Source organism: Amblyomma maculatum, chromosome 9, assembly GCF_055883805.1.
Source record: "Amblyomma maculatum isolate TAMU_Amacu chromosome 9, ASM5588380v1, whole genome shotgun sequence".
NCBI lineage: Eukaryota > Metazoa > Arthropoda > Arachnida > Ixodida > Ixodidae > Amblyomma > Amblyomma maculatum.
The window spans coordinates 64,592,762-64,617,799 of record NC_139352.1 but is presented as its reverse complement, the minus strand read 5'-3'; the positions used below and the strand labels follow the sequence as shown (position 1 = coordinate 64,617,799).

Below are 25,038 nucleotides of genomic sequence, written 5' to 3'. Positions count from 1 at the left end.
ACTACGGTGGTGAGAGTCAATGCATCAGATATAACATGAAGTCAACATTTTCATCCACCCTGATAAGAGCATATCGCCGCACATTATGCGGGCTCAGAGTGATGGCGCCAAACGGACCGTGCAATGCCGTTGCGCAATTAAAATGTCTCCGGCGCTTCTTTTGCATCCTGACGATCTAGGAGAAAGTTGCATATTACGGTAGGCGCATTGTTAACTATGCGCAGCTCGTAAACATTACTGCATGTTGCTATTTTATTTGGCCACAGATTTAACGCTTAGACCACCACCACTCTACCTCCCCTTCCGGCTTTCCTGCCTCCATGGCCCCATTACGAGTAGCCAGATGCCGTACGTCACTGCACTGTCCTTCGAAGGTGGCGACTGATGGTGGAGCGTAGAACCAGCGCAGCGCGTAACTCGAGCGGTCCCATCGATCGCTCGAAGCGCGGCACCAGGTATACGCACTCGCCGTCGGGAGAAGGCTTGCGTCCTTGAATTTGTGCTGCCGATCTGTACTACGTGAAAGAACGCTACTTGATCACTACTCCGGTGACAGCAACACTGCCGCCCGATACGCTGAACCGCGATGAAGGAATGCGCCCCTCCCGAAAAAGGGGCTGCGTTCAGAATGAAAGTAACGAAAAATCGAAATGTGGGGCATCACATATTCATTTCAAATTTAAACATGAACATTCAGTTAAGCTCAGTTTTCATGCGTCAGTAGTTTTTGCGCTCCATGAACCTATAGAACTAGAGGCCGACAGTCTTTCTTTAAAGCTCCTTGTTACCTCGTTATGGGCGCATCTGAGAAAGCGCTTTGCTTTGTAATTAGTTATTCCATGTGTTGATGCGGGCTTGCTTCTTATTCTAATGCATGCCGTGAGACCAACCTTCGTGGCGGCAGAGCAGATTATACATGCAACTGTAGCAATCGTTCTGGCTGCTGCTGCTGCTGCTGCTGTACAAAAAATACAGGTTTCGTTTCGCAATAAAACCGAAACCGAAAGCGAGGCTGCATCACGGCATGTCTGCCTCCAGGTGGCCACCGGTAGCTTTGTGGTGACGTTTTCCCGTCATTTTGTTTTTCAGCGTGTGGCATGGCGGCTGTGTGGTGTTCACACCAACGGCATTTTCGGACATATTTGCGACGTATTGAAGTGAGCCGTAGTGTTTTGTGTGCATATTTAACTGCAGATGTAAGTAGTTTCGTTCGCTGTTGTCAATGTGCCGCCTGACATATACTTGGAACAGAAGTGGCCCTCGAAGTTCCCTATGTGCTTTGCGTTTTGTTGTCTTCACGACGTTGCTCGACCTCCCTCTAAAAGTAAGCAATCTCATGTATTGGCGCATGGTGAGTGCGAATTTTAGAACGCATGTTTTACGGAAAGCATGCCTGGCATACTGCTGAGTTTGACGCTCAGGTAATTGCAAGCGTTACAGACTCGTTCGGAGCTCGCCGCCGAGAGCGGGTGCGCTGAACAGTAAACATAAAGAGAAATCATTCGATTTATACGGTTATACCTGGAAGGCATGCATGCATGTTAAAGATTACTAGCGCATACCTCTGCGTTCTGCCAGATTTAAAATTTGACAAGTTTGAAAGGCAAGGAGAATGCGTTTGGTCGATTTCCAACTCGTCCAGTCAACTTTTGCTTTCATGCGCGCTCATGGGCTGTATTTTAGCTGTATGCGATACATTGCGTAAGCACAATATTTGAGACAAATTTTATTTATCTTCTGCACAGGCGCTGGCCGCTGGTTTGTGCATCTGATTGCTTTGCATTTCTTTCATGCTGTCTTGTTTAAGCGACAGCTTATGCAGCACGTTTGGTCGAAAAGTCGTCGGCATATTAATACTAGTAGCAGACATGGGCATCCTCACGAGGATGAACCCTCATGAGGGCGTCCTCACCCTCACCTCGTGAGGATTTGATTCAGTGAGGTGAGGGCGAGGGAGGATCAGTGCTGAAAAATTTGTGAGGACGAGAGCAGAGGCGGTGAGGTGCGGGTGAGGGAGGGAAAGATACATAGTTTGAGGGGAAATGCAAACCTTCCACGAAAGGCGTAGTTTCTGTACAGTAAGAAAAAGCATGCGGCAACACTAAAGGCACAAGTGACCACTAACTTTCTCCTCCACTAAGGGTGTGTTGTATAGAAAACAGATGGAACGGGACACAGGTGCTGCAGCAAAAAGAAGCAAAGCGAAAGCCACAAAGTTGCCCCGGTGCTCGTGAAGAAAAGTTTAAAAACGACACTAGAGAGCTGCAAGGAGTCATCGAAAGTGATGTCGCTGTTTCCAGCCTCACGGAACACGACGGGACCAGGGAAATACACAGGACAGCCGTTTCTAACTGCTAATGTTCATTGCCATTCAGGCAAAATCAGGTCCAGAGAAAAAAAGGAGCTAGTCCAAAAGAGCTGGTACTTGCACTAGAAACATTGAACACAAAAGACCAAGGTGGGGTGATCTTATCTGCTGCGACCCTACCATACATTCTTTGTTGCTTTTCTTTTCATAGAACTTTCGTAAAAAGTGTAAATTACAATTCGCAGCAAAAGCAAAGGAATATAAACAACAGTGAATTTGTGCTAAGAGCTCCAATAAAATAAACCGCAGTTCAATATCCGATGCAATCTTTGTCATGTGTTTGCAGAAACAAGCAGAATTTTCTTGCTTCTTTTACGATTTTTTGCTTTGTTGTGAATTAGCAAAATCATCATATTGTGCATTAATATGCGCGGCACATAATTACAATGCATTGTTTTTTCTGTAATTTCTATAACATTAGGTTTTAGTTTATCTATGTTCTTGAGATAGTTTTCTTCAGATAGGTTTTAATATTGTTAGTGAAGTAATACCCTGTGAGCATTGAGCACAATTTCACGAAAGAGTTGTTTCATTTCCAGTATCCAAAGAGTGTGTTCGCATTTCGTGTTAACCTGTTGAAGTCCTGTACCAGAGTAAGGTTCCCCTATTCTTTCTTTGATTTTAACATTTGTTCTGTAGTCAGAATAAGTTTAATGCATCGTAATACCCGACACACGTAAGGCATTCTGTTATGACACTCGCGCATTACAGGGGTATGACAATGCCGAACCGGGTTCTATGAATCTTTGCCAAATGCACTTCCAGGTTGGCTTCAGCTATGAGGTGCCAGTGCAAGGGTGCTTGCAGCTCTTAGATACATTTGTTGCTGTTCGCAAAATCAAAGCGTGCTGATGGTATGAGCCTCGCTAAAAAAGAAGGTATTTTAAACCACCAGTCAGCTCATTGTAAATTTCCAGGGGTATTGCTAAAAAACTACCTGCGTGCCGCTCTTCACAAATCGTGTCGACATGAAATGACACATAGCATAGATGTTTGGCTGCAAACACTGATCAGTGCGTGTAGGATTTCCCTGTGAGGTGGTTACCCTGTTTTAAAGGGCTTTGCTAATGATGCTAGGGATGTAGAGGAGCACCGCTGAGCTGAAGAAGCGCAAAGTACAAGACCCATTGCCATTCCATATTACTATCAAATCTCCCACCGCTTAAAAAAACGTGGTTCAGAAAGGTGACGGCCTTGTAGTCATCACTGCTTCAAAAATATTTGCTGGTGTGTGCGATATGATGCAGGGAAAGCACAAGCAGGGATGTAGTATCAAGCGCGTAGGCAGGTTCGTCTCGAGGAAAGTGCATTCGTTTACCGTACACGGCTACCATATTCCAAAAGCTACATAGAACAAATTGGATCTTGCAAAAACGGCACACTTCAGGAGCTGCACGCACGAGTAGGCGCACTGGCGGGAGGAAAAGAGGGGGGGGGGGGGGGACTGAACGTCTGTTGCCGCCGCTGCATCCGAACCGAGGCCGCGACTCTAGACCGTGAAAAGTATACGAAGCATACTGCATTAAGATGGAATTCACCACTTGTGTTAGCAATTGAGGCCTCGGTCGCCTTATCCGATGACTTGAGGAGTTTAAATATCCCACACATGTCAGCTTGCCAGTCTTCTTAGTTTGCCATTACTTTGCCATAATTAGTTTGCCATCAGCTTCACTGTAGGGGTGGACCATGTTTATGTTGGCTTTCAACGGCTTCTTCTCCAAAGCATGGTTTCCTGTGCTTGGTTCGTCAAGATATAAAGCGAAAAAGGGATGCTGGTTCATTGCTGCAGAAATAACGCAACTGCTGAAATCAAATTTTTAATTGACACATAGTGGGGTTTATATCGAGAAAAGCTACAAAGTGTCTCCTCACACTCTGTGATAGAGATCCGCACGGGCTGGACCTGACCCGCTGTGGAGCGTTTTTTACCTATTGAGATGAGAAGGTGACATCGTAGTCCAGCCCTCCAGGACGCTTGGATCTTGAGTACAGGCTGTAATTTTAGCTTACGACTTTATGAGATCGTTTTAATAAGTATCCCAACAAGATGGCAAGCTGAGATGAAGTACCTGTATGCATGCTGCCAAGGCTAGAGTCGCACCAGAGAGCACCTGTCTCGCATACTGTTAAAACGTCTGCCAGGTCTGAATAAAAGGAAGACTTCGGGGAAGAAAGCTTGAGGGTTTGCGTGATACCTGCTCTTGAACGCTACCCTTCAGCACCTCACACTCACTCTAAGACTGACTCAATAAAGCAGACAGCTGAGGTTTAATGAAATCTAATTCCGTGTAATCATGGTATGTCCTTGGGTCTCTAGCTGGCAGGTTGAAATTGTGACAGCACTGCTTTTTGTACACCTGATTCTGCTTAGCCATTTCTGTGGAGGGAAAGAGGCCTCCTCTCTTCTGCGGATTCTCCGTGTTGTTGTGCAAGCAGTTGTTCGCTCCTCGTGTGAGTGAGATGCCTGCTTTCAGATAGCGTCCTGTCCCTTTTTCTGCCTTGTGCCAAACACCCATACACCATGTGTGTGTTGCTAAACAAACTAAAAACGAAGCAACGAAACTTATACTAGGCCGGGAAGATGTTCCATTCGGCGGGCTACAGTGTTCTAGAAGGCTGTAGCCGGAACGTTGTTAGCCGGGGCGCATCTCAGCCTGCGCACACGAGAGCTTTGCGTGGCGGCACTTCGTTTGAAGACTGACTCGGCGCTGCTGGGAGGTGACAGATAAAGCAGAACGCAAGCAAGTGTGCGTTGGGCAAAGCCTGACGCACACTTGCGCCGACGACACACTATACTCACTTCACAATGAGGGCAGCTGTCAATAGGAAAGCTCTTTGAAAAAAAAAAAAAGAAATTCTTCTGCGGTGCGGGCAGACCACGCATGTTGGTCCACGGCCAGGCTCAAGTAGCGGCTGGTCTTATCAGATCTCCCTGAGGTGGCGGGTGGAGACATGGGTGCATGTGGCAGCAGTGCTCTCAGAAGGGGACACACGCGTCCACCACCGTTCGTTCCTTTCCTGCTGTCTCTGTCCAAAAGGTCTTCCTTCAGTTCAATTCCCCCCCCTCCACACACACACGTGCACACACACACACACACACACACACACACACACACAAAAACAGCGAACGGCAGGAATGGCTGGGAAAGCCCTGCAGTTTGTGTTGCTGTGTGCTTTCGATCAGACCACTCAAGTTGTTGATACTTATGTTGAAAACAACAATTTGGTGCGCTGTTGCAAATTATATATGCTCAAGGACGTCTGTGTACAATGTGTGCGAATAAGTTTCCTTTGAGGCAGTGCCCTCGGTTATTTTCGGCAAATGCGCGGTCCAAGTGAAAAGTTTGTTCATGTAGGTTCGAGGTGAGTTTCATTATTTTGCGGCTCTTGCCTTCTCAGTGTGGGCAATCCGGTTCTCGACTTTTGCATATGCGGTTACATATTGTCCGGAGTTAAGATCATCTAGGAGATGTGGGCTTAGGCAAATTGATACAGTGGCAATTACAGCAAGTTGATGCGTATGTGTTGCTCTTCTGTCCCCATTCTAAGTGTTGCTTTTTTTCATAAGCGAATCTAGATTTGAGCACACAATCCAGGAAGCATAATCAAACCTTAAGCACGAAATACTGGCCTGTTCATTTTGTACGTCGTACTGCTCTAGTTAGGCGCTGTCTCGTTCTGTTCTCGTATAAATGAAAAAAAAAAAAAGTTTAGGCACTGTAATGAGGCGGCATTCGCAAAAATCAGAATCGCAACAGAGTTACGTTTTTCGCTTTGCTTTTTCTGTTTGTACCTGGAGGAAGTCGGGATGCGATCGGGGCACATCATCGGTGGCACCTGCGGAGCCGTGTCCAAACAGCATTTTTACGTGACGTCTTCCAAATGACACCTGTTGCACACGGCCCCAGACTTGCATGTTATATGTCCCCCCATCCCACCCCCCTCGGCAAAGCGAATAAGGGTCGGGACCCACTGACCTCCTCAAACTTTATGCTTCAGTGTGATAGCGTTTTCCTGTTACTTGAATTACACTGTTCTGTTGCCAATATGCCTTATATGCCTCATGATTTCACCGTCTTCGACTGGCTAGAAGTTTGTATCTCTTCCTGCCTCATGCGGTGTAGAGTATTTCGTCTATCTCCTTCAAATATTGAGTGTGAACTGGTGGACAGGTTTGCTCAGTAAACTATGCCAGTTGTTATTTTTCTTCCTCCTCGAAGTTTCGCCTTTTATTGACATGCCTAGGGCACTGTCCGAATTGTTCTTTGCACTTTTCACAGCCCCTGGCTTTCTCGTGCAGTGCATATCTCATTCTCGGCAGCTGTCGGAACAAGTACCAGATGGCTCTTGCCAGTGATTCGCTACAGGATGAACGCAGCCACGCAATTTATTTAAGTCCATTATTAGCTCCGAGAAATTCGGATTGCTAAATAATTAACTCGGCTTGACACCGCCGAAAACAGACACAGAGAAGAATAGTTTGTGCCCACTTCGACTCAGTATAACGTTGACATAGATCGAAAATAATGAAAGAGCTAGAATATTAAAACTGCTGAACATGAGGTTGAGGGTGAGGGAGTGCAAACGAAATGAGAGTGAGGGCGAGGGAGGACCGCCAATTGCAAAATGAGGGTGAAGGAGGAAAGGCCAAAATGAAGGCATTTGCCCATCTCTGACTAGTAGTAGTAGTAGTAGTAATACCAGGGGTGGAAGTGCTGCTCCATTTGCTTCATTCTGCTCCAAACTGCTTTTCCTGCTCCATCCTGCTCTAAATTGCAATATTGCTCCAAAACTGCTCCAAACTGGCTGTCTCGAGGTTCTGCCATCAAATTTAGCAGAACATGGGAGCAAATCAAATTTTTGTAATGGAGGGAAGCATGGAGCATATAATAAATATTTGTTCTCAAGTAAATTTAGTATTCGAGAAAAAGCGCACTGTGCTTGTGGTGTAGCAGCACCTCTCCACCTTTTGAACCGCTAGTGGAGAGAGAAACGACATCAGCAAGCGAAGCAGATAGTGCAAACTACTGTGAGCCTTTAGGAAATTTGTCAGACTGCAAAAACTGCACGAGTTATTCTAATGGTTCTGCTGTGAAAACGACTTCATCATCGAGCCTCTTTATCAATGGTAATCTTGTCAGGCCTACGGCAGACAAAATACTTGAAGCATTCTGCATTGGTATGCCAAATATGTCAATCACTAGGAAGCTTCTCAGGAGTGTTGAAAAACTATACAGGGCCTATGCCAAGATGTTAAAAATGAGCCCCAACATTGCTGAAGCAAAGAATGATGAACTATTGGCAGGAGACAGTGAAGTAATTAAGCTGAAGGATAGGCTACCCTTCAGTGCCATCTATCGTTCCTGAAGGCACCGCTGACCGGTAGTCAGGAATTTATCAGCACAGGCATAGGATCGAAAAGGATATCCATAAGATATAGAGAACGCAAATGTTGGGCCCATTAATCTGACCCTAAATTAGTGGCACTACTTGAGAGCATAAAAGTGGTAGTCTCGACATACCATGTGAAAATAGGCAAATGCTTCAGATCAGAGTGAGTGAGTGTTCAGTTAGGAAGCGCACCAGCAAGCGTTCTGTTTGCTGCTAGTCTGTTCCAAGTTGTTGCTAAGGTCAGTCTGTGTTATATATATATTTACATTCTTTGGCTGCTTGTGTTGTCAGAGAAGAGTGCAAAGTTGGTAAGGCATTGAACTGGCATAAAAAGAAATCGGATTTGATATTTTGTATTTCAAAAAGAGAAATCTGCATTAATCAAAGGCACTTGACCTTAGAAACTTGCTCCAAATCAAAATTCAAATGCTCCAAAATTCTCATTTCATTGCTCCAAAGCTGCTCCAAAATGGCTTTATTACTGCTCCCAAAGCTGCTCCAAAATGCTCGAGCCTGCTTCCACCCCTGTAATACTAGCAGTAGTCATAGTAGTAGTTGGCACAGCATGCCAAAAATAAGAGAACATAAAAATATTAATCATGGTAATTTGTGGTTCTAGTGATAGATGATTGATTGGCGTGTGATAGGCGAAGAGTTGATACAATCATTGTAATTCAGCAATGATGAATTTAAAAAAATAAATTTAAAAAGAGGGTTCAAAGGCAGGAGAATGCTCAGACTGAATGCTTGATGGTGCTAATTATGAAAATATAGTGTATAATTGACCAATTCATTTATTGGAACAAAAATGAAAATGCTTTCAATGTTGTCAGACTGCTTAGAACGGAAAGCCAATGTTTGTGGTGCTAAGTATTGGTGTATAAAAGAAAAAATGGGAAGTGAAAAATATTTTCTGTGTGTGAAAAACCACTGCGTGATAACCTCTACAGAGCTTATTTTATTTATTCTCACTTCTGCCACATTTTTGTTCTGGCCACATTGCTCAATTGTATTTATGTCAGCATTACATTATGTCTGCAGGACATAACACATGGAAGCTCACAGCACTGGCTTTGTGGCAACTGGGAAATATTCAGGAGCGGCATTTGAACCAATGGTGCACGTTCTGGCTGCAGTGCTTCTCTTTAAGTTCGATTATGTGTTCCCGATCCTAAGTACTCCAGTAGAACTTTTTGCTGGGCTAGTTGATGCATGTTATGTAATAAAGAAGCGTCAGCAATGAACAAATACAAGTAAGTGTCGCAGACAACTTGTATGAAACAGCACTGAACAAGGGTGGAGGGAGATGCCTAAGTTCGCAGGGCGAGCCGACGTTTTTACCAGTTGGCTTGTACATCTTCCTCTGGGCGGAGAGATCATCACTGGCAGGGGTTTAAATACGCTGAAGAAGAAAAGCTGGGGAGGAGAGGAGGGTGCATGAGAAGAAAGTAGGTCAAGAACTGAAACAAAAATGGTCTTAGTATGGATTTCTCAGCCTGGAATCGGTGATCCTGTGGCCTGAAAATAAATAAAAGTAGTAGCAACAGGAAAAACTGCAATGCAGGGTAGATGATTAGTCAGCATAGTCCAGGGTTTCACGGACTACCGTCTGCAAGGAGCAAACATTGCAGAAACAAACATACACTCGCCAAAATGTTTTGAAAAAAAAAAAAGAAGAATATGACATTTTGTGTCCCGTACGGGTCCCTTGATCGCATAGAGTGCTGCATGGAACTACGGCGCCTTAAGTACAGCTAAAATTGGGTAGTGTCTGATTGTAGATCTCTGGAAGGTTTCCACATGTCCTATTAAAAGCATACATGAGGCATGCTCTTAACAGGACACGTGGAAATCTTCCAGTGATTTACAATCGGACAGTATGCAATTTTAACTATATTTAAGCCGCCGTCGTTCCATGCAGTGCTTCATGTTATCAAGGGACCCGTACGGGCCCCGAAACATCGTGTTTCCGTCTTTTTTGTTTTCTTCAAAACATTGGGGTGAGTGTATGGTTGTTTCTGCAGTGATTAGTTGGCACCTAAAGCAGTTTTACTGCAGACACACCTTTCTTGAAAGGCAATGTTCATTCCAAACGGTCCTGATAAGGAGTATATCTGCTGGGGAACAATTCTCAGAAGCTTTCCGCAAAGGGGGAGAAGGAAAAAGAAATGAAATATTAAGAGAACAGTGAACCACACCTGCCATTGTGGTTCACTGTCTTGTTTTTAATTCTGTTTCTTTGTCCTTCTCCCCCGTCTGCAGAATGCTTTTGAGAATATTTTTTTGTGCAGTTGTGGCCGAGCGTTTAAGGTGATGGACTAGATATATCCTTGCAAGGTGTTTTGCTGGGCTAGTTGGTAGTTGTCGACATTATGGTATTGGAGCGCTGGCTTTCAGACGAGAACAAAATCAAAAATGTATTTAAACCTCTGCCAGTGATGATCGCTCTGCCCAGACCGGAAAAGGTCCACTTGTTGAAATGTTGGCTCAATCTGCGAACTGAGGCTTCAACCCTCGACTCTTGTTCAGTGCTCTTTCATATAGTGTGGTAATCTTCTTCCTCTCATTCTACACGAATAACTTGTAGTGGAACTTGTATTCGTTCATCGTTGGCACTTCTTTATTTCATAGCAATATGTATAACTATGCACTAAATACCTTATTCATTCTTGGTAGTTGGATTTCAGCCGAGACTTGTTTCAGACCACTTTGAATATTATGTTGAGCATCAGTGTTCCTTAAAACCCTGCATTAAGTGAATGAAAGGCAAAATGTGTGGAGAGGCTATCATTGATGTAAATGTGAGCAGGCAGAAATGGACCTTCTCATGGCTTCTTTATTCATGTGTCATTAAATTGGGAATTCTGAAGCACTCTCTCATAATAAATGTTTACTAATGGATGGCTACGGCTGTTGAAAAGCTGATTGGTATTGAAATTGTGCTAAAACAAAAAGCTAACTCACTATGTGCTTACTTTGAGGCCTGTATTTGAAACCAAATATATTGTGAGATATGCAAGGGCCTCAATATGACCTAATTAATCCAGGTCCAATCATTTACATAAGTCATTCAAGAAGGCCAAATGCTGAGGCAAATATAAAGTCCTAATTTATCAGAGGTGAGAATTGGAAGAAAACAAATAACAACCCTTGCTGCAGCTATAGATGAAGCCACAGCTGGACTCAATTGCTGTATGAAACTGCTATAACATCCTTAGCAGCTAATTTGTGTGGCACCAAGAGCCTGCAAACAAATATGGCTTGAATATCAGTATTCTGTCATTAAAATAGAGCAGAACAAAATGAAGGCAATAGGCTACATGGAGTCAAAGGAGACTGAACCAGGATTGAGGGGGAGCCACAGTCTTCCAGTGGATGTTGTGACAAGTGAACTTGTCAATGTCTGGGCAGTGGTGCAATTTATGTTTGTTTTTGCTTCCCAAGGAATAAGGCAAGTAGGGAAGGAACAAAAAGATGCTGCCTAGGAGATGGCCTTATATGAACTGGGAACTTGTGATCCCTTAACCTGAAGAAAATACAAATGTTGCCGCAGCACTTAAAGAGTAGTGCATTGTACACGATGAATAAGCACAAGAAGCAGGTTGGATGTTTGCATGTGTTTGTAGGAGAAAATTGATGATTTTAAAGGGACCTGGGGAAAAATATGGTTGCAGCAGAATTCGTAAGGAGAACACTCCATAAATAGTTAAAAAAAAAAAATATGCTGGGAAACAATGCTGATGCAAAAAGAAAGGATAAAGAATAGAAGATAAGTTGGTGACTTGGTTAAAATGCATATGCTGTGCACAAAGGAGGGTGGATACCTGATAGTGAATTGCCATGCCAACTTAGCTGTGAATAGCAGTAGGTACTGTGAGAAACAAATCGCAAAGAAGGCAGGGAAGAAAAAGTCGGAGGTTCCAGGAAGGCATTGCTGATGAGTCTGGAGGGTGACGTTAAGAAAGGAATAAATAAGGTGGAAAGGAGATACTTGAACAGAACGAATTATGTTACACCACACATGCAAAGGATGAAATGCCAAAAGAAAAGAGACAAATGCAATACAAAGTGAAAAGCACCATCAAAATTTTCAAAAAGCAATGCAGGTTATACTGTAGAGGAGGGAACAATTATTTTGAAAAAACAGTGCAATTCATGCTCCATGTGGTTGCCATCCAGAATAGTAATGAGGAGGTCGAGTATATTACAGAAATGTAATTGAACTCTCAAGGTCATTACTCCTGATGGTCGCATTGTTTTCAGTTTATGGGTCTAAATCTTTTCTGCTACTATCATAAGGCTGGTGTATCACCTCTTCCTTGCCGCTGTGAAAAAAAAAAAGAATATCAATTTATCGAAGCTGTGACCATCTCTCTCTCTTTTTATTGATCTATTCAGGCCGTGTTATTGCTTTTATGCAGGCCATAGCAGGTGTCTACTGTCTCTTCATTTTTAATATTTCTGAACATCATACATAGTGTGCAGTGAATGAAAACAAACCAAACCAGTTTGCTGTGTCTTTTATTTGTCGTTTATCTTTCTAAGTTGCCCTTTGGTCTTGTAGGACGACTAACCAAAACCTCATTTTTTATTCACTTAATAATTTTTTAAAGTAAAAGTTTAATCTATTGAGACTGCACTTAGGCTTTCTTCATCCCTTGATATTATGCTGTGCCCCCCCCCCCCCCCCCTATAGATGAATAGAAGATCGTTTGGAGCTCAGGTCATTCTTTAACGCATTAAAAATTTACATATTGACATATTAACATAGTTTACAGGGAAACTAGGTAGACTTAATAGTTTCTGAGCAATATTTCCCTGTGGATACCTTCAACACAACTGCAAGGTATGAAAGGGCAAATATGTGGCTTGGTAATACACCTTTCCTCTCATGCACAGACATACTGGGTTTCCTGAAGAATGTATTGCATTAATCTTAGTTGCCATTTTCATTGTGATATTTGGCAATAGCAGCATCCACAGCAGTGTTAAGATTGCCATTCAGTGGAAAACATGAAGGCATGCTGAAAAAAATTTGGATTGCTCAAAATGTGTGGCAGCTGCTTAGCAGCGAATGCAAAAGAGCAAGGTGCTTGCAATGTCAGTGCGCGTTAAAGAACTATAAATGGTCAGAATTTCGAGAGCCCTCCACTATGGTGTATCTCATAGCCTGAGTCGCCTTGGGCTGTTAAATGCCCTAAACCATAAAGAAAAAATGTTTGACATCAGTGTGGAGTGGCTGAACTGAAAATCATTGTACCATTCATAAACTCCGACTACAAGGTCACTTCTTGCCTGGAACATCATTACGACTTGTGAGTGTATAAAATAATGCAAAGCAATGATCATAAGGCTAAACATTGGTTGCAATATGTTAGAAATGGCAGTCTAGATAGATCATGCTGTGGACTGATGCAGTGAGGTTTCATTGACACTGCACTATCATGCTTTACTCATGAAGTGCTCCCTTGGCAAGGGTTTACTTACCAATTTGATGTTTTTCAGAGAAATATAGGAGCAGATGCCTATTGCTGTCTTAGTTTCTAATATATGGCTGTTATTTGGAGCGCTTCGTGAATGCATATTGTAATCATGCAAGTTTGTTGCTCCATGCAGTAACTGTTGCAAGTTAACATCTCTCCTTTGTTTTGCCTTTTTCTTATACTGGTCTCTTTGTAGTTCCTGCATTATGGCAGTGCAAACAGGGACATGAAAGTGGTTCTCCAGGCTGATGCATGGGTATTGCCCCAAGACACAAGAAATGTGAGTAGTTGCAATATTGAATAAATTGCAAGATTGAGTCATGCACTTTACATTGTTCATAGAAGTGCACCAATTGTGGACCGAGCAAGACTAGGCTCATAGGCAGCAAGTAGGAGTGAAAGGTGCTTTATGAGAATAATGAGTGTGAATAAAAGGTTATATTGCCCATAGTTGTTTTAGGCATTGGTTTCTGAGCTGCTGTTGGGTATGTCTAACCTATTCGAGCGTATCCAATTGGGGATGGGGAACGTCCAGAATTTGGCCCCCTGGACCCCCAAATTTCACTTCATGAGATACGACCAAAGTTGATTTTGATATTCAGCTTTAACCAAAGATGACAACCTTTGTGTATGAAGGATGAGTGATACCTTCAGTGATATCACTACTGGGTGCACGATAGAAGTAGGTGGTAGGCTAGACAAGATACCGGTAAGGTGTCTAATGAGACAAAATATTTGAGTAAGAAATGCCAAAGTATAAAAGCTTCCAACCCAATAGGCAATAAAACTGGCAAAGCTATCAAAGGAAATGAACAGGTACAAAGTGTCTGACGTAAGGAAGTATTACGCGAAGAAAGTTTAGCGTGTTCTAAAGAACGCGGCAGCCTTAAAGTGGTAAATCTATGTATCATCCTAAGTAGTCAGGACAGCAAGATTGGCTGTAGTGAAAAGCAATCAGACGTTCCACCAGTGACAAGGACGACATTGAGAAAGCTTTAGAAACTATGAAAAGGGGGAAAGCAGCTGGGGAGGATCAGGTATACAGATTTGTTGTAGGATGGGGGGATACCATGCTAAGAAAACTAGCCACCCTTTAAGTGTAATGCCTGGTGTCATCAACGGTACTGGAATCGTGGAAGATTGTTGACACTATCTTAATTCATAAAAAGGGGAAGCCAGGGACTTGAAAATTACAGACCAGTCAGCTTACTATCTGTTACATATAAGGTTTTACTAAGGCAATTGCTAACAGAATTAGGTCAACCTTAAACGTCTGTCTGGCAAAAGATCAAGCAGGTCTTCGGAAAGGGTACTATTGGCCTCGAGATTGAGCAGAGTCGCCACCTTGTGGCTCAGCGGCGAAACCTACTCAGTGTGGATGTGTTTTCGCGTCGCGTGCCAGCTCGCAGTGATTTGCGTGCGCGCATGCGGCGTGTACAGGAGTGTTTTTGTTTGTTTGGCCAGTTTCTGCGAGCTTTTGCTTACCTATATGTCTCTTGCAAAATAAATATGAACAGTCTATAACCCCAACGCTTCTTTAAAAACTTACTTTAAAATATATACTTGTCCGTATCGAGCATGTCATGCTTGGACAAGGACATCATCCATCGCGGTCTTCGGTGCTTGAGATCCTTTGACATGCAATGTCTCAAACGAAGTGGTACTGTCGTTACCGCCGTGTCAAAGCAAAACGGGTCGTTGCCGTGAATAAAAGTTAATGCAAATGCTGAGAAATCGCAAATTCCCCTTTCTGTTTGGAATACCGCAGCTACTAAAACATATGCCATCGCAGACTGCTTCATATAGCAGAATGCAGTTTGAACAGATGACTCTATGCCTGTTATGCCGTCTGTATGCATGATAGAGTTGTGTGAGTACTTTTTTTTTTTTTTTTTTTTTTTTTTTTTTTTTTTTTTTTTGCTTTTAAACCTCTGTAGCGGTGTCTTAATGGTGAGGGCGGTCGACTGCTGATTTTGAGAACGGGGGATTCAATTACAACCGTTTCGAAAGGCGTTCCTCTGCTGTGGGATTTGACTGCACAATAAACAATCCCACGTGGTAAATGTGGTGTTAATAATTAAAAAAAAAAAATACTCCACCAAAACCAGCCTCTGCAATCATCCGTCATAGCCGATGCTGCTTTCATGCGTTAAACCCGGGCCAATATGCATTTCTTTTCTTTTCTTTTGTTGTTGAAGGCGTCTGTGCATTCGTAAAAGTTTTAGTGAGCACATTTTGCTTTAGAGAAATGCCCGAATGTTTGGGAAACATATTCCCTGCACCTAATTGTTACCCTAAATATTACATAATACACCTAGATCAATGTACTTTACTGGCAGCCTATTATAATCATTATAATCCCTTTTCGTCCAAGTGCTGTCTTCCGACAAAACTCGTCATTTCTGACAAGGGGAGTAAAACAGCTTCATGCAGGCTTAAATATCAGTGTTTAGTCCGGGAATAAATACATTTTTATAGTCGCATGATAAGATGACCTCCATTTCTTTCGGAATGGTTTTATATCCGGCATCTGTTTAGGAAGCAACCCTAATATTTTACTTCGCATAAGATTTAGTCACTGCTAAATAATTAGTGATAAAGAAATTTTCAACCTGTAAAATTGCTTCCCAGAACATGACAGTGCCCATGCGCAGTTTATAACGATGTCTTCGCAGCGAGTAATTCGTAGCTTGCATTTTAATGTTACTGAACATTAATCGCTGATTATTGTAAATTCTGTCAAGTGTGTAAAAGTTCTCTCACAGGGTGAAATTTATTCACATTGCAAAACAAAATAATTACTCTACTAATTTACCATTATATATTAACATCACACACATCAGAAATCCCTTATACTTTCCTCGGTTTCAGGAAATCATTTACAGTTAGTGGCGCATGCATTAATACATTATCACATTCTATAACAGTGGCCGCAAAAAGCATCTCGGCAAATTCAATCCACTCAGCGCTGCACACGTGAACAATCAGCTTTCCTGTGCGGCAAGGTTTCCTGTATAGTGTCGGCATGATCTCATTTTTGGGGAATACTTGTGCGTGGTTGTCTGGGCCAGAGTTGATGTGCACTCAGTCTAAAGCAACTCTCCATGCAGTGCGCTGCCAATGCTACATTTAACCTGCTTAATCCTCGAGTCAAGTACGATATAGTGAACCACGCTGCCTCGATTCAGTCTAAATTACTGCAGGTCAGAGCATGAACCTTGTATCTGCATGGGCTTGACACTAAATTCGCCGGTCTCACTCGCATGAGACACGTACAAACTGTTTAAAAGTCCGATAAGAAAAACAGAGCTGTCATCAGGCAGCCCCTAGGATTAAGGCGTGTGAGCGCGGTACAGCGCAAGAAACGTGCAAAGTAAATCTAGAAGACTGGTGGTTGCGTGCTTTGTTTTCCTAAAATCCGCTCTTCTTCTGCTGCATTGGCGAAATCCTTGGACTTTTTTCTGCAATATTGCAGAAATACTGCAGAAGACTCGTTTTCATCGCCAACAAACCCGCCGTAAACTCGGAAGCAGACCTACGCAGCGTGCGTTTCTGCGAGCGCCGCCGACTGCCGATCCACACTGGATGGATGGATGGAATATAGGAGCGTCCCCTTTGAAACGGGGTGGTAGCAGTAGCTATCATGCTCTTTTTTCTCCCTATATCTTATTTATTGATCTAGAATGGTTAACTAAACCATCATTCTATATATTAAATTTTGTTCCTACATTACTAACATTATGTCACTTCTCTGCTTTTAAGCCACCAATCTTCCAGTCGTTTTTTGCTAGTTTCCACCGCCGGTTTATTCACCCGGCCACTGTTATCTCTAAATCCCAGAGCTTCAGGAACAGTGATTGCGCCTGCACCAACTTCCGGATGGGTACCATTACATTTGAGTATAATATGGTCAGTTGTTTCACTGGAGTTTCCACATACAGCACATGCGTCATCTCCATTGTTAAATTTCTTTTTGTAGCTGCGTGTTCTAAGGCACCCTGATCTAGCTTCAAAAAGTAGGGCACTGCTTCTTGAGTTATCAAAGAAATCTTCCTTCCTGATCTGCATTTTCCACTTTCGGTATAATTCCACATTCTGTTTCTTTTCCATCGAATTTATCCAATTTTTACCTTCTGTGTTTTTCACCTGTTGCTTAATGCTCTTTATTTCTCCATCCTTGTTACTAGCATACTTACTAGTTAGTTTCCTAGTTCTTTTCCTCCATTGTGAGTCAACGCTTTTTAGGTACAGGTATTTAAATACTCTAGCTGCCCATCTGTTACTGTCCAATTTCCTCAGGCGTTCCTCATATAATATTTTACTCTGAGCTTCCCGCACTTCGAAAGATGCCCAGCCCATATCTCCCAGTACCGCCTCATTTGTAGTTTTGCCGTGAGCACCTAGTGCTAATCGTCCAACGGATCTCTGATTTGTTTCTAATGTCGACTGTACCTCTGATTTTAGGCACAAAACCGCATTTCTGAAAGTCCGGGCACCATAATTCCTTTCCAAATACCCCTCAATACCTCATACCTATTGTATCCCCACAATGCCTTATGCTTCATTATCCCGGCATTCCTTCGCCCTTTGGCCTTAAGTGATTGCTCATGGTTTCCAATGTATGCCAATCCTTCGTTTACCCATACCCCCAGATATGTATATTCTGCTACTCTAGGTATTTCAAGGCCTTGTATTTTAAGACCCTGATCAGTTGAGCCGTTGCAAATCATCAGACCCGACTTAACTGCGCTGAAACTGAAGCCTAGAGCGTCCGCTTCGTCTCCGCAATACTTAACTAGAGTTTGCAATTCTTCCAGACTCTCAGCTAGCAGCACAATATCGTCCGCATACATCAAACCGGGGAGGCGCTGCTCTACCGCCTTTCCACCTAATCTATGCGACAGGTTAAAACCTAGGTTTATGTCTTGTATCCTCCGCTCCAGGTTTATCATATAAAGCATGAACAGCACCGGTGATAGAGGACAGCTTTGTCTTAATCCTTTGCATACTTTGACATCCTCCATACTTCTTATCCCTTCCCACGTAATTTCTACTTTGTTATCCCGGTATATTTCCTGTAGGAACTCTATTATCTCATAACCGATACCTTCTTCTTTTAATATGTTCCACAGGAGTTCCCTGCCTACGTTGTCGTACGCCCCGTTTATGTCCAGGAAGGCCAAATACAAAGGTCTATTTTCCACTCTAGATGTTTTGATGCATTGGGTAAGCACGAACAGGCTATCATCTAAGCGCCTACCATTTCTAAAGCTGTTCTGAAGTTCTCCGAGTATCGTGTTACTTTCAACCCATGCTTGCACCTTTAATTTCACCGCCTGCATGGCTAACCTGTACATAACAGATGTTATGGTAATCGGCCTGTAGAATTTTATGTGCATCCTGTCTCCTTTCCCTTTATAAATCAAATTCATTTTACTCTGCCGCCAGCTGTCCGGAATTTGCTTATTCGTTATGACTGTTTCCAGAGCTTTTAACGACGCGACGTTTCCTTACTTTTTGGACCGAGTTCATTAATCAGCTTGATTAGAATTCCATCTATTCCTGTAGATGTGTTTTTAGGAATATTTTTTTCTGCCTTTTTCCAGTTTAGATTGGTCAGTTCTAAGCTGCTTTGAATTCTGCTACCTTGCTACACTACCTTGCTACAATTCTGCTACACTACCGGAGTGACGGTGGCGCCACCTCTAGGTCGATCTCGCGGTGAATACTCTACTATCGATCATATCCATACCATAGTAGAACATACATTTCAGTTAGTTGGTAGATCTTCGAAAACTTTACCAGTATGGTTATGTACGTGTTGCCGTTCTTGTACACATAATAGGCTTCATGCAATTCCCTTGTCAATTGATCTTGATGTCTGAATAACTTTTGCCCTGTTAAAAAGAGGAGTGCGTGCTTTTTATTTGATACATTAGGCACACTTAGTTTGTTCAGGTGAGTCTCAGTAATGTAGGGCTAAATTTGATGAAGGACTATTTAACGCCGTTTTGTGTTGGCATAAGTGCGTGTTCATGAATTTCCCGGTTTGGCCTGTATAGTTCTTGCCAAATTTAAAAGGTATGTCATTGACCGCTCCCTCTTCATATGGCACAAAATGCAACTGATGTTCCTCTTGGCAGGCATTTTTCCTTTCGCTTCTTTTTTGTTTTCATTCTCTGGCTCTGCAGTCAACAACAGCACAAATTCTTGCTAGCTTATTAGGAGCTGAAAACAGCTCTTTAATGCCAACTTGTTTATGCCAATGGGATAACCGATGGATGTATAATATTACTGCATACTTCTTTTTCTCTCTGCTGGAAGGCCCCTGTGGATCATGTTTACCAAACGACTATCTTTTTCAGGATTTTATTGCAAGCAAGTGTTTCAAGTGATTCAGAAAGCCGGCTAACCTGAGCCTCTGGGTCTGCTGCTTGAAACTTCTGTCTAGCATAGACGCATGATTTAATAATCGCTGATCCTAAGCAACTATATTCAAATGCCCTGAATAATAAATAAGTAAAGGCTTTTCCGACCACTGTAGAAAGGAACAACAAACTTGATCTTTGTTCCCTTCTATTCAAACATCCAGGAATTGGGGCTGCTTTCTTTCCGGTATTTTTATTTTATTTTTATTTTTCAAATTTCGATATTTACTTTTGAAATACGAAATGAAATCAGCTCCAATCTTGGCTGTTGGAAAAGAAGGAAGATCACATTTGTCGGCTCTTTCTACATGGGTTGGACAAACCTTTACTTATTTATCATTCAGAGAATTCGAAGATATTTAAGTGAGGCTTAGCAGTGCCATGCTTATCAGCGACTACTAAATCATGCATCCACGATATAGACAGAGGCTTCAAGCAGCAGGTCCAGAGTCTAAGGTTAGCCGGATTCCAAAATGATGTGATAACGCTTGCAATAAAATCCTGAAAAAGATAGTCGTATGGTAAATATGATCCACAGGGGCCTTCCAGTAGGGATAAACAGAAGTATGCAGTGATACCATACATCCATCATTTATCCCATAGGCTTAAACAAGTTGGCACTAGATATGCGGTTAAGGTATTATTTTTGGCTCCTAATAAGCTAGGAAAATTTTGTGCTTTTTTTTTTACAGAAGAGCCAGAGAATGAAAACAAAAAAGAAGCAAAAACAAGGCCTGCGAAGTGGAACATGTGTGGCATTTTGTGCCATGTGGAGAGGGCGTGGTCTATGAGATACCTTTTAAATGCGGCAAGAACTATAATATAGGCTAGACTGAGAAATTCATTAAAACGCAAAACGTCTTTGAATGGTGCTCCTTCATCAAATTTAGCCCTACATTACCTAGACACCTGAACAAACGAAGTGTGTCTAATGTGTCAAAAAAAGCATGTGCTCCTCTTTTTAACCTGGCAAAAGTGATGTTCAGATCAAGATCAATTGACAACGGAATTGTATGAAGCCTAATGACAAGAACAGCAACACGGGCATAAGCACCCCTTCAGTAAATACACATGAATGAAATTTCGTATCCGGATGCCTAAATAATGTCTGTTCTATTTCTTTTCTTTTTATGGGGTAAGGAGTAAGCACTTCCACTTTTGGTTGTCTTTTGTGACTATATGATTTGTGTATTTTTCATATAAACTGCGGTTGTTAGTAGCGCTTCTCCTTCCTTCTGATCTTTGTCCTCTGTCGCAGCACTGGCATTAGAATAGAATAGCTGATAAAAAATGCTTGTTATATAACCAGACCTTACACATAGCATTCTTTCATTGAGAAAAAGCGTTTGACCCAGTAGAAACCTCAGCAGTCGTGCAGGCAATGCTCACTGCGGAATCTGGGGTTAGAGAAGCCTCATGTGAAAGTACTGGAAGATATCTGTAGTGGCTGTATAGCAACCATTATTCTGCATGAAAGAGGTAGCAAAATTGCAATACAAATAAGGTGTTACGGAGGAGACACGATTTCCTCATTGCTATTCACAGCTTTAGTCAGACTTGTAATGGGAGCAGTTAGGGATAACAGTTGATGGAGAATATCAAAAAAAGAGGTAGCAAAATTGCAATACAAATAAGGTGTTACGGAGGAGACACGATTTCCTCATTGCTATTCACAGCTTTAGTCAGACTTGTAATGGGAGCAGTTAGGGATAACAGTTGATGGAGAATATCGAAGTGATCTACAATTCGCTGATGATGTTGCCTTGTTAAGTAATTGAGGAGATGAACTACAAAATATATTTGGTGACCTCGGCAGGGAAAGCAGAAAGGAAGGTGGGCTTGAAAATAAATATGCAGAAGACTGAAGTAATGTTCAGCAACCTCGAGAAGGAACAGCAGTTTACAATAGGCAATGGAGCACTGGAAATGGTAGGCAAATATGTCAACTTAGGACAGGTAGCTACAGATCCAGGCCATGAAAGGGAATTAACTAGGAGAATAAGATTGCAGTCTGTAAGTACTCGCAGTACTCGCAGATTTGACTAGCAGCAAACCAGTGGGTCAGAAATAATTAGTTAATGACATTCTGGCAGAAATCAAGAAGAAGAAAAGGACATGTGCCGGGCATGTATTGTGAACATAGGATAACTGATTGTTGCTTAGCGTAACAAATTGGATTTGAAGGGCTGGAAAGCATAGCAGGGGGTGGCAGAAAGTTAGGTGGGTGGATGAGGTTTAGTTTGTTGGGGTCAAAATAATGCAGCTGGTACAGGAAAGGGCTAATTGGAAAAATATGGTGATATGCATGTGCCTTTCAGTGGGTATAGTCTGGCTGATGGGGCTGTCTAATATAATTTGAGTACTACCAATTTAGGTGGCCACATGGTGATTGGGAACCTCCACAATTTGATGAAAATCAATGTCTGACAATGCGAGTATGCCGAATTCAGTGCATACCTCCAAACAAAGGCAGGTCCCCTCTTAAATTTAACTATTACCATTTTGCCGAAAATTGGTGTCTAATCTTATTTGAGTGTGACCAATTCTGCAATGACTTTCAAATTTAGGTGAGCTATTTCGAAAATTAATTTGAAAGCTAATTTGAGTATAGCTGACTCAGTTGTGATTACCAGATTCAGTGGGCCACTCCTGGAATTTGGTTTCTTGATTCCCATATTTGAACGATAGAAAGGGCAACTAAGTAACGAATTCTGCACGTGATCAGGCTTAAGTGCACCACTGTAATTTTTTATTCTAGCAGCGTGGCTGAAGCATCATTAGAGGGAAACTTCCTAATAGTAGAATGGCTCCTCTGATATCGTGACATGAATGTGTGGCCATGTTCTATGGGTGTATGCAATGCATACATTTTAGTCACAGTTTGTGAGCTTCGAAATCATATCAGAAAATTCCTTCAGAAAATTTTATTCCTGCTCTCAGTATTTTCACTGATGCAGCTCTGGTTTTTGGTGGACAGTGAGCAGTAGGATGCTCAGAAAATCGTACTGTCAGCTTTCATAGTGCCTTGTTCTTACTAAACAAAGACTGGACCAAAACCTCAATCTTGGCTTATTTTTGTCTTTATGTTACAGACATCCAAGCTGCATAGATCTTTTGCTTGCTGTCGAAACATGTGAATCAACTGAGAGCAAAGGGAACAACTTCTGTGCCCTTGGTGAGTTAAGCTAGCATTATGCTGTACACAGTGTGTGCTAACTGGAATGTTCTTTTCGTATTTAGACCCTCGTATACTGTTTAAAAGAAATCGTAGTCTCATGTTACTTGTAATATTTGCAATCATTATGTGGCGCCGGAAATTTCATTTTAAATTTGGACTTATGTTATTTTGTATTTTTGTGGATATTATTCAAGCACAGCTATGCAAAAATATTTGAAAATAGTAATCACATTCTTCTAAGCATGAGAATGAAGCATCAGTTTTGATAGTACATTCCTCTTCAGGACTAAGTTACAATGGTAACCTGCATAAGTAGAACTCTTTAATTATATGTGACCAGGGCTCATACTAGATCTGGCTATTGGTGAAACAGATTCTATTCAGTAGGGTTTTTGCACTCAATAAAAAAATTTGTTCTACATACTGGTGCCTGAACAGGGACAAAAACGAAGGTACTTGAAGCAGTGCCCAATATTCCACTCATGTGTGTCTGATCTAGCTGTTCGAAACACTGCACCGAATATGATAGCCAGGAAAAATTCATTAAAAGGGCTTATAGACTGGTATTAAAAAAAAGGAAAGCCTGAGACGTAGACAGTTATTTGATAGAAGTTTTGAAGACTGACTGCTTCGTTCTGCCTTGCAGGTTCGAAAGTGAAATATTTTATGATACTGCAGTAGCAGCTTTTGCTGACACAAATTTGTAAGCCAGTAGATGGCAACAATGCTGTCATTAGTAGAAATAGCAAACATTTTAACTTCTGTTCTTCCTTTTTGTTTCTTATTCAGGACAAAGAGAAGCTATATACACCATGCATGGGATTCACCAGCATCATCGTCGCAGAGGCACAAGAGATTTTTTTTTTTAATTCTGTACTCAGAGTTCCAGACATCATAGAAGGCGCTATAGCTTTTATGGCAACACACTGGGTTTTCATATATTTGATCAGCTATTTTGAAGTGCTTATGTAACACAGGCCTGATACACATCATTCAGCTCTTCATAGCAGCACATGATATTGCTTTTGCGTAAAGACCAGGCCATGGTTAAGTTCATTCTTTCTTGCCATTCAGAATCTGCTCTTCTAGCCTTCAAGCAAAGTCATATTTTTGATAGCATGTAACTGTCTGTCCTGTCCCCTGAGTGGTTTCAATGAATGGTTTTCGAAGAGTACAGTTTCATGTGTGTTCATTCTCGTTGAATGTTTGACATCGTTTAAACATTGTGAAAGGAAGAGGAAGCAGGTGTGTTGTCTGCTGCACATACTGGATATTTTGGGAAGTGCAAGGCTTTCATATTTCACTCGGCATTCCTTCACCACGCAGTATGTAGTAAAGAAATTTCCGAAACGAAAGGGACGGTATAAAATCGCAAAATTAAATAACTGTGCTAAGGTAAGGAATGTTTTCTACACCCATTGTGAAACGGTGTAACTGGCACAGAACACCTTTCCGAGTTTCTGCTGTAAAATGGAGAAATAAAAATTCTCACAAATTCGCATTCGTAAGGGTACATTTGAACGTAAATTTACGATGTTTGAAGGGCACTCTTGCTTCCAGACGTTCATATCCACCTTTAACGGTGTATTTCGGTGTATTACGGGTGTATTCGGGCTGTGAGCTTCAAATCAATGTTTAACGGGCGTAAAGGCGCCCGTTCAAAAACGCCTGTTAAAGGATTAAAGAACTGGTCCGCGAGCTATTGTTACGCCCAACGAGTGACAAATTCAGTCTTTTAGAAACACTAGTTTATTCCCGATACACATAAAAGCACTTACTAAAATGAGATATCAGGCGCTACTGCGCTGAGAACATACAGTTCATACGCGCGACAATAGAACACCGAGCGGGAAAAAAGTCACGGCCATACTGCGGCGAGACAGAACACACTGTGGAGCGAACAGCACGAGCAATAGGGTCAAAGCGCTAATGGCGGCACAACAAACATTGCTTCTGTCACGCGAATAGGCCTAGGTTGCATCTTCGTGTCGCCGGCCTTCTTTCCGTCGTCCGTGCACACCCCGCTGGCCCATGCCGCTCGCTGGGGCTTCCTTCTGAAGCGCCTATCTACCCTCCTCTTTCACTGCTAACATCCCGCCCCCAAGATTATCTGCTCACTCATGTGCACTCGCGCTGTCCGCGCAAACACCATGCGAATAGGGAAACGAGCGCGGGGTTTAACACACTTAA

At 42.3% G+C, this 25,038-nt stretch overlaps 1 long non-coding RNA gene across 1 annotated transcript; it reads left to right on the top strand.

The window, feature by feature from the left end:
* The first annotated feature begins 1,100 nt into the window (after window positions 1-1,100).
* LOC146179238 (uncharacterized) lies at window positions 1,101-24,438 on the top strand. The gene is made up of 4 exons (XR_014700714.1): window positions 1,101-1,324; window positions 13,439-13,522; window positions 22,763-22,845; window positions 23,638-24,438. It is a non-coding gene; the product is annotated as an uncharacterized LOC146179238 (long non-coding RNA).
* Window positions 24,439-25,038: the final 600 nt, after the last annotated feature.